An 11069-nucleotide genomic window follows, 5' to 3' on the forward strand; every position below is an offset into this window, starting at 1 on the left:
TGTTTGGCTAAATAATTCTTCCGAACCTAGGTCAAGCCCATATAAGCCAACAAGTAGACTATCGGGGACAAGTACTATGAAATCAGAGAGCTAGCAATCAACTTGGATAGGGTAAAATATGTTATATCGTTCCTTGAACAAGAAAACAGTCAACTCAAAGCGAAAGAGGTGATACTAGAAAAGGAAAAAGCAATTTATTGCAACAAACTAGCAAAGGAAAAGAGATAATGACATCAAGCGAGCCTGAAGCATCAAAGGAGAGGGGAAAGAAAAAATTACCAAGGACAAGAGGCCTCAAGAATTCTTTTCAAGAGGAGTAAGAGGAAATTCTGCTAAATGAGGACCTTGACCTAGAAGAAAGGATAGCCACATAAGTGCATCAAGATAAAGAATATTGGCTAAACAGAGTGAATGAACACCTATAGAAGCTCCTAGAGAAGGCAAACAAAGACAATCAAATGTTCAGACACATGGTGCATCATTATCAAGCTCAAAACATGATCGCCAATGCCAAAGTGAAAAAACTTCAAAACAAGCTCAAGGAGGCCAAAAAAGGCCAAAAGGATGAGGGAAACTTGGAGATGCTTGCTGAAGCATCCATCAAGCTATAACAAGCTCATTTTTACACCTTCCCTCCAATTTTGAGTCAATTATGAGCATTTTAAGATTTTTGGCAAATTTTGGTCTAAATGCAGAAAATTGGCCTTTCTAGAAGCGGAGCACCTTGGCGGTGTGCTTTTTCCTCAGACATTCATTTGAGGGAAGGTATACATTTTTAGAAAAGCCTTAGCATCCTCTAAAAACCCATTTTCCCAGATTTTGCAGAGGAGGCTTGGTTTGGGAGAAAAGTGCAGAAACGTGGCAAAAATCAAACATTCTAGACCCTTTTTTGACAGGCGTTGTGCTTCTGGAATGACCTTGGGAGAATGGATTTTTGAAGGACTTTCCATGCTCCAAATTCAGAAATTAAATTTTTTATAGAAACTAGACTTGAAGGGCTAGTTGACCATTCTCTCATATTTTTTTTTTGACCCCCGGAACACACCCAAACATCAGCTCCAAGTCGGCGCTACACTTTTGTACTTTTCTGTGTTTCAAATTGTAAATTTCACTCTGTAAATTTCTATATTCTAGTCAAACTTGGTCAAAGTCAAGATTCTCTATGTAATGGAATAAGTTATGAGGCTAGGTGTTGTAGGCATGAATAATGTACATCATAGGTTGTTTTTCTTGTTTATTAGGCCTCATAAAGGAAGCAAACTCCTAAGTAAACTCTTCATGAGGTGTTTGAGTTTCACCTTCTCACTCTCACATGTTGGTTGAGAGAATATTGGAGTCAGTTCCTCCACCAAGAAGCTCAACTCCTAAATGTGGGAAAGTGGTCTAGGAGAGTCTATAAGTACTATTTCACTTCAGGAGAAGAGGGTTGAACTTTTTGTAAAGGAGGCTTGCATGTAATCATCTATTCAACTAATACAGATACAGGTTGCAGCTATTTTCAAGGAACTCTAGCCCAGTGAGTTCATGGTGCTGTACTTCATTATTTTTGTTTTATCGTGGTCTAAACATCTTTATCTACACTATATATCTTCTTTCTATGAATGCCTTGTGATAAAATACTCAGAATTCTTGTTTTTCAAGCTCTGTTATCTGGTTTTCATAGTTATGTGTTTTGTCTTCCTAAGCTAATGAAATCATGTTTCTTTATGCTCATTAGTTTCTTCCACACTATATCCTCTATACTACACTGATAAATACTCAAATTACACCATGGTTTATATTATCTAGCTCCTTCTAAAGTTAGCTCCTGCATTCCCACAACTTAGACCTACTTGTCGCTCCAAACCCTAAGTTCAGCAAATCTTAAAAAACCAAATTTTCACAAACAAACAAACAAATACACATATCTAGCCAAAAATTCATTTACTTTAAAGTCATATCACTGATAAGAATCTTAGAGAGATCCCTCTCATGCTCAGTAGGGCTAGCTACTGATGCTGAAGTGGTTTGAGGTTACCCTTGTCGATTTCCTTTTCAGCCTAGGAGATTGTAAGGACTAACATTTTTGGCACCGTTGCGGGGGAAAGATTGTTAAATTATCCCTAGGAAAAATTTAGAGAGCTTTCAAAGAACTGGTTCTGTACCTCTCAATTTCTAGTATCTGAAGATAGGTTGAATTCATAAATTTCCACAGTTTAGGGTGTACACATTCTAGCTTTCAAAAGGCATACCAGGTCAAATCCTGACCCAAATCCACCCTTAATTGTTGAAGACCCTGAAAGACTGCTCAGAAAACTTAGACTACCCATCACAAAAAGTGTAGTTCAAAAAATTAAAAGAATAACCTCTTTACCCTAAACGTATTTTCCTTTGAGCAAATTCCATTTGAAGAGCAAATAGAATTGTCACTTACAAGGTCCAAGTCTGACTCCTGCATCTCTGATACAACATTAAAACCTTTAGAGTTTGAAACTCCCTCTTTTTCTTTAGAATCCTTGTCTACTAAGACTGATCATGAACTGTTGTTAAACTTTGATAACCTTCAAAGCCTTGCTGACCAACTCTAGATCACGCCTGAAAAAGCTTTTGTTCAATATCAACTTGAATACCTAGCCATAGCTCCATCCTCTTTTTCACATCCAAGCTCATCTACCACATCTCCTAAATCTTCAATTTCATCATCTTTCCTGCCTCCCCCATTCGTCCCATCCTTGCCTCTACAACCCATTTTAGCATTTCCATCATCCTCAATAGCACCACCACCTATACCTACACCATCCATTGTAACACCTTCACTTTCTATAGAAGTCATGGCAAGATTTGCACCTCTCTTACTTCCTTCTCAACTTACTGCTTTTCCCTAGAACTATGATCAAAGACTTCCTTTATTTGATGGAAGTGTAGAAATTACAGCTCAGCAACGTGTTGACAAGTTTACAAAAGATTTTTCGGCGAAGATCACATGAAAGACAAATGATATTTCATGTGATCTTCGCAGAAAAATATTTTTTAAACTTGATATGGATCACAGAAGCCTCAACTGTACAACATGTTGACAAGTTGATAGACTTCATTGATTTAGAAGAAATTAATGAGGAGAATGCCAAAATGAGGATTATCGCTCACAGTTTCTCAAGAGATGTTAAGAAATGTTTTCGAAGCTTGGCTGCAAATTCCATTAACAATTCTCAAAGATTTATTGAATTATTTCTAGCTCGTTGGGAAGAGAAGAAAATTCCATTACAGATATTAGCTTAATATAATTCAATGAAAAGGAACCCCAATGAAACAGTTCAAGAATTCACATCAAGATTTAATACAGTGTATAATACTATACCTAATGATATGAAACCTCCCCCTGGTTTGTCTCTTCTTCATTACCCTGATGCCTTCGATCAAGAGTTGGCTTACCAACTCAGAGAAAAGGACACGACTATTCTTGAAGAGATGCAGCAAAATGCAATATGTGTTGAGGCCATTCTTCTCATTAAGACATTAAAATCAAAGCTAGAAAGAGTGGAGAAAAGAGTGGTTTTCAAAGAAGAACCTACATCATCTTCTGATGCAAAACTTGATAGTCTGATAAAAAATATGGAAAGGATGATGGATAAAATATCCGTAACTGATCGACAAGGTGAAACATTAGTGAGGAATCCTAACTTTCGTGGAAAACAGCAACAATAGTTCAGGAATCGACAGAAGAGAATTGAAATCAAGATCCTCAAGGTCAAGTAAAAGCTCCATTTCAGCGAAATTACACTCAAGGACAGGAAGAAGATGAAGATGAAATTGTAGAATCAAATTACTTCTTTCAAGAAAATGAACCGCCTACTTTCCTAACAGAAGAAGATCAGTTTTCTGAAGACTCTTTTATATCAGATGATCAGTAGTTTTTGCTTGCAAGTGAATATTTGTGGGCTGATAGGATTAAAGAGTACCAAAGAGGATATCAAAATGCCCTCAATCATCTCCAAAAGCAGTACAATTTAAGGAGCAAAAATGTGCCAGTTACTCTAGTTCTGGAAAAGACAAAATTTGCAAAAAGATGCACCAAGCAAAGAAACCATTCTTGTCGGCCAGAATAAAGACAAAGGTATCATCATACAGAATCGAGATAGAACCAATGAAGCCTCCACTAACAATGTGAGGAGAGACCAAGAATTGCAAACTAAAAGTCAAAGGAACGAAACTCAAACTAAAAGCCAAACAGAAAGGAAGGACATCACTTCAAAAGAGGTATAAAGGCCATCTAATATTTTTAGTTTGGAAAATGAAATTTCTAAATTAAAGATAGTGATTCCCCTCACTGAGTTGGTAAGGAATGACAAATACAAATTTCAGATTGCAAAAATTCTTAGGGTTGATCAGATGTCTGATACAGTAAATGTAGCTGATGATGAGCCAGCCATTTTTTTGGTCCTACCTTAGGAGGAGCTCCTGAAGATAGTGAAATTCCTCCTTTTTATCTGAGTCTTAAACTTCATGACTTTATCCTTCATAATGCTATGCAAGATTCTAGGACCTCTCATAATTTGATGCCTAAAGCCATCATGGATAAACTAGGACTGAGCATCACCCGACCTTACCATGACCTTTATTCCTTTGATTCTAGAAGAGTGAAATTTCCTGGTCTTATTAAAGACTTGGTAGTGTCCTTAGACCAAATACCAACCAAAAATGTACTTATGGATGATGTAGTGGCTGAGATTCCTCCTAGGTTTGGCATGTTGCTTTCAAGATCCCAGGGAGAAAAATTAAAGGGCACTCTGCAGCTTCATTTTTCATACGCCACTATCCTTATCTTTAGACAACTCCATAAAATTTATAGTGAAAATAAGATGAAATTTATGATCAGCAGTAAGGGAAGGCCAACTAATCATCCTATACATGTTATTCATATTTATCTTAACTCTTTCATTCTGTTTAATGATAGGGATTCTGGTGATGATGAAAGTCAGTTAGTCAAGATTTCAGAAATCTCCAACCTAATGGGCAACATACATGAAAATATCACAGAAGAAAGTAAAGATATTGGTGAGGAATGAAAACAATCGACAGATCCTATTGAGGAGATTCAAATAATAGTGAAGAAAAAAGAACGTTCTGAGTTAGCTGTTCAAAATCCTAAAAACCAAGAAATTTAGTCTTTAGAAATTCTTTTTCCAGATGAGGAAAATGGCCTTTAGACCATGGAGTTTGATTGTGCATCAGGAAGAGAAGGAACAGGGATTGGTGTTTGGATACTTGGGCCATTACATCAACCAAAAAAAGTCCCTCCGAATGTGAGAATGAGCTCTTACAAGCTAGCCTTTGAATGTTCAAATAATGAGGTAGAGTATGAGGCATTAATTGTTGGCCTCAAAATCCTGAAAAAGTTGGGAGCAAAAAGGATTTCTGTTTATGGCGACTTCGAGTTAGTAATCAAGAAAGTCAAAGGGGAATACCAGGCCAAACACCCAAGAATGATAGCTTATCGCAATGTTGTACTTGATATTCTCAAAACTTTTTCAGAATATACATTATCTCTTATTCCTAGAACTCAAAATGTCATAGCTGATTCACTCACCACTACAGCTAGTATGTTGAAGATTCCTTTCCATTCTAATCATAAGTACTCCATCCACGTTAAGCATCACCTAGCTGTTCTAGATAAAATGAGGTTTTGGCAAGTGCTTGGTGATGATAAGAAAATAAATAGTTCTCTGCAGTTGGAAGGAGAATTTCAAAATTCTCGCATTGATGATGTATACCATTTTGACGATTCTTACATCCATTCAGTTGATAATGAAGTATTATAGCTTAAAGACAACAACATTCCAAGAGGCCTAGTGCCTTTAGAGGAGTTATTTGACAGGGATGATATTTCCAAGAAGCCCACCATGGTTCCTACTGAAAAGGGAGTAGAAGATGTCAATATTGGCATAGCTGAAAATCCTAAATTGGTCAAACTATCGAAGTCTTTATCTCCTTAAAAAAAGAGTAATTACATGTCTTTAATGAAGGAATTTGCTAATGCATTTTCTTGGGATTAGTTTTATTTGAAAGTGTATGATAAGAGTATCATTCAACATGTTATTCCTATAAAGTCGGATCAAAAGCCATTTCGCCAGAAATTGAGAAGAATTAATCCCAAGTTGCTGCCATCAATTCAAAAAGAGGTAAATAGACTTTATAAGTCTGGAATTATTGTTCCCATTTGATTCTCTGAATGCATGTATAACCTAGTACTTGTGAGGAAAAGGACTGGAGAAATTCGTCTATGTATTAATTTCAGAAATCTCAATAAGGTGTCCCCGAAAGACAACTATCCCCTACCTAAGATGGACCACATACTTCAGAAGGTTGTTGGATCCTCTAGGATGTCACTACTTGATGGATACTCTGGTACAATCAAATTCTGGTACATAAAGATGATCAGCTAAAGACAGCCTTCACAACGCCATGGGGTACATTCATGTATGCCAAGATGCCTTTTGGGTTGAAGAATGCAGGAGCTACTTTTCAACGGGTTATGGACATAGCATTTGCAAATGAAAAAGATATATTTCTAGTTATCTATCTTGATGATCTAACATTATTTTCAAAATCTGATGACGATCACTTGCATCACTTGAGGATTGTTTTTCAAAAATGCAGAAAATTTGGCATTTCACTTAATCCAAAGAAGAGCTTGTTCACCATGGAAGAAGGTAAGCTACTAGGACACATCATCTCCAAAGATGGCATCCACATTGATCCTACTAGAGTGGAAGCTATTCAACAATTAGACTTCCCTAGAAACAAGAAAGATATTGAGTCATTCAATGGGAAAATTAATTTTTTGAGGAGATTTATTCCTAATCTAGTTGAACACTTCAAGGAAATGACAAATATGTTGAAGAAGGACAGCGAGGTAAAGTGGTCTTTGGAGGCTAAGAAATAATTTCATGTAATAAAATTTGCATTATCTACTGCTCCTATTTTTATTAGCCCAGATTATACCTCAGATTTCATCATTTTTTCCTTTGCTTCTGAGCACACATTAGCAGTAGTCCTAATGCAGAAAAAAGATCAGAAAAATGACAGCTTATAACATTATTTAGTAGCACTATAAGAGATGCAGGTTTGAGATATAATATCATTGAGAAATAGGCATTGGCTTTGGTAAAGGCCCTAAAGTATTTTGGAGTCTATATTCTACATTCACATACTATTGCTTACTTCCTACTACAACAGTAAAGAAAATTCTTGTACAAATAGATCCAGAAGGCAGACGAGGAAAATGGATTGCAGCAATGCTAGAATATGACTTGGAGATCAAACCTACGAAGCTCATTAAAGGACAAGGGTTAGCCAAGCTCATGGCAGAATCAAATCTGCATGCACTAGATATTAATTTGATGGCTGCACTCTCAGAAGAATGAGAAGAAAAGGACCCTTTCTTGCAAGTGTCTGAGATGTTCATGCCTTCACCTTGGTACTTCGACATTGTCTATGTCTTGCAACACTTGAATCCTCCTCCGGAATTCCCCAAAGGTAAAGTTAGATCACTGAAATTCAAAGCTTCAAAATATTGTATTCTGGATGGTGTTTTATTTTGGAAAGATCCTGGAGGTGTATTTCTGAATTGTTTAGTGGAAAATGAAGCTAAAGATATAATGAAAGATTTTCATAAGGGAGATTGTGATAGTCATCATTATTGGAAAACTACAGCAAACAAGATCTTAAGAGTTGGTTTCTATTGGCCCACCCTCTTTTCTAATACATACAAAACAGTCACGAGCTGTCATGAATGTCAACTTTTTCAAGAAAAGAGGAAACTTCTACCATTACCACTACAACCAATTTTGATTTCAGCTCCTTTCCAGCAGTGAGGTCTTGATTTCATTGGCAAAATCCATCTTTCATCTTCAGCACAACATAAATGGATATTAATAGCCACCAACTACTTTACTAAGTGGATTGAAGCTATCCCAACTAGGCAAGCTATTGCTTCTGTCATTATTCAATTTTTGGAGTCTAATATCTTGTCTAGATTTGACTGCCCATAGAAAATAATAACAAAAAATACTGCTGCTTTGAAATCTAAATGAATGGTGGATTTCTGTGCCAAATATCACATTGTGCTAGGAAATTTTATTTCTTATCATCCCGTTGATGCCTCTAAAATCGCTACATCAACATCGGGGAAAACCACCCAGTCCGGACCTTAATGTAGCTCCTTTTCCGTTTGGTGTGGTGGCTCCGATTGGATGTAATGGGACCAGTTTCCCAGTGATATATGAGTTGATGGATGATTGGTTTGTAATGTATAACATGGGTGATAAGTGCATTAGTCTACAGTACAAAAATATACAAATATAACTAATCTATCACGAGAGTTCTTCTAACAACGTGATTCTTGATTGTTTCTATTAACAAATAACCATAAAGATGACTTATTCATGAAATTGAAATATGCATTCATATGATGATTACTTTGTTTAAGTAATTAAACAAAGTAATAATAAAAACATTATCGCATTGATCTTAATATATCACTGACATGTATACTTAAAACATAACAATACTAAAACATTCAAAAGTGATAAGTTAAAGAATTGCTTTTAAAAGCATATATACATATCAATAATAGCAAAGTTGATAAATGCTTATTCACATAAAGAAATAATACAAAAGCAGAGATATAGTACCATAAGCATTTGGATTCTCCTGATGTAAACAAGATTCAAATTCTATGTTCTAAGTTGGGAATGCCATACAAAGACGCAATAGTGCAAATCTCATAAGAGCCTCTTTGTCAAAATGCAGAACTTTGGTCTAGTCTTTTATAAAAAATATATATCAGAAGTACAATAGTGCAAATTCTGAGTTAAGTTTTAATACAAAATTGCGGACCCTGCCTCTAAAAACATGAAAGGGTCTTTAAATATAATAATGACAACAAACTATGAATGAAAATCGCTATGTGTTGGTATAACTAAAGACACATAAATCTAGGATTTATCCTAAAAATAACAATACTGTGGCAGTCAAATGGATTCACTGTATCGGCTTCTTCTTCTCTTGTGGTTGCAGTTGACAGATGGAAAGAATAGGCTGAATTTCTGGTGGCTGACTCATTCTATAGTGTAGCTGAGTAGTAAAGGTGGATCAGAGAGTTCAGAGATTATTTGATTGCATCGGAGAGACACTTCATTGCAATTTTCTGACTGTGTGGTTTAACAAGGAAAAACCATAATGTTTCCCATGTTAGGCTTTGGATTCCTCTGATTAATTTTTCCCTTTGTGTCAGCTCTTGTTTCCAATGTTGTTCCAACAATTTTACCTTTAGGAGTTTCCCTGGAGAGCAGTCTGTAATCAGATTAGATATATGCAAACTGTTGTTATCAATTCAACCAGATTATTTGTTGTGGCTCTGCATCTGGACGTGGCTCTTTCTGCTTTCATTAATTGAGACTCCCATTCGGAAAACAAGATTTCCTTATGTGATTCTTGTATTCTCGATAGATTGACAGCTTTTCCTTCTTTTGAATCTTGCCATGATAGAAAATTGGTTAATTTCTCATCTGACTTATCTAATTCAAGCCTAGCATCCACTGATTTTTTAATCATAGATGCAAAAATATCACATAAGGGGACGGCCGATGATATATTATGACATAAAATTTCTAATTGTCGGGACAAAGCCTTGGTCATTTCCAGGGCTTTTATTCTAAATTCATTTACCTGTGGATATCCTTTGAACCGCTCTATTTGGTCTTTCATCCGCGTGATTTGTTCATCTTTTGATTTCCTCTCCTGCTCACTTAACAGTTGTAGTCTGCTCAACTCCTGAGACAACTCTTGTTGTTTATGGATGGTCTGTTCATCAATTCTCTACTTTTCCAGTTTTAACTGTTCTTTTAATTGTTCATTTAGCTTCCTTTGTTCTATCAATTGCCACTCAAGCTAATCTATCTGTTGTTATTGTCCTGCCGATTTTGCCTTTATTTGGATGATTTTTTGGTCTTTTTCCCTCATCAGGTGACTAACCTCTGAGGCCTTACCTATTGTAGCTATTGTATAGGCTCCCACATACTGTGACAGTTTTGTTAAATCTTCGGAGGGATTGACCTCTTCTCTCCATACCACGTTCATCATCTCTACCTCAGGAGTCAAAAGAGGATTGTGATCAATTTTCCTCTTCTTCCTCGATCTTTTGACTACTGCCCTATGCTTAGGACTGTAGAAGACATCCAGTGGTGGTATTTCTTCAATTTGTAGTACAATCTCCTCAGTGGGATTTTCAGGGATAATCTCTTGTCTTTCTAAAACTTAGGTGGGCCACTTGTTCCTACAATCAGAACTGTGTTGACTACTATTTTTGCGCTATAGACACTTGTGGTGTAGTGAACCCTTGGGTTTTCTTGGGGTTACTGATGATTGAATCAAACTCTTCCCATTCCTCGATTAACTTGGGATCAATATTAATATCTGTATCAAGGGGTTCACTAGCTATTACCTACTTCTGTTCCATTTCTTTTGTCTTCTCCTTCTCAGGAATCTTTTCGATTTAGGGAGAATTCTCAGTAATTTTCTCCTTAATGTGGCCTTGAGGTTGTACCATAGAGGTCATATTTAATAAGTCTAGATGTAGGGTTTCCAATCTCTGTGCTCTGAGCTTATAGAATTCCTCTAGTCCTTCTGCTCCCAATTTGATTTTGGCCAAATGTTTGACTTAAGAAAATACTTCTGCTAAAACAAACAAGTCATCGAAGTTATCCTTCTCATGATCAAATTTGGCGGTTTTGGCCTGAGAGGTAACATTGTAGGCAACCGATCTAGGATCGTACTGCCTTTTTGGGATAGTTGCAAGTCTTAACAACTTTATTTTCTTGGCCTCTTTCTCTACATGTTTAAAATCATGCAAGGTAAAAGCACCACATCGAAGGGGAAATGTCAGCCACATGTGCTTCTTAGAATCCCTAAGGGTCATTGACATCCCTTCAACTGTTATTTGATGTGCTAATTCTCTAGCTAGCAGTTTATCAGGGATGTATACAGGAAGGACATGTGGGTCGGCAAGGCTACCAAAAAGTATTATGTAG

The sequence above is a fragment of the Pinus tabuliformis genome, chromosome 9 (genome assembly GCF_031772625.1).
Source record: "Pinus tabuliformis cultivar Carrire ecotype Pingquan chromosome 9, CPIR1, whole genome shotgun sequence".
In the NCBI taxonomy this organism is placed as follows: domain Eukaryota; kingdom Viridiplantae; phylum Streptophyta; class Pinopsida; order Pinales; family Pinaceae; genus Pinus; species Pinus tabuliformis.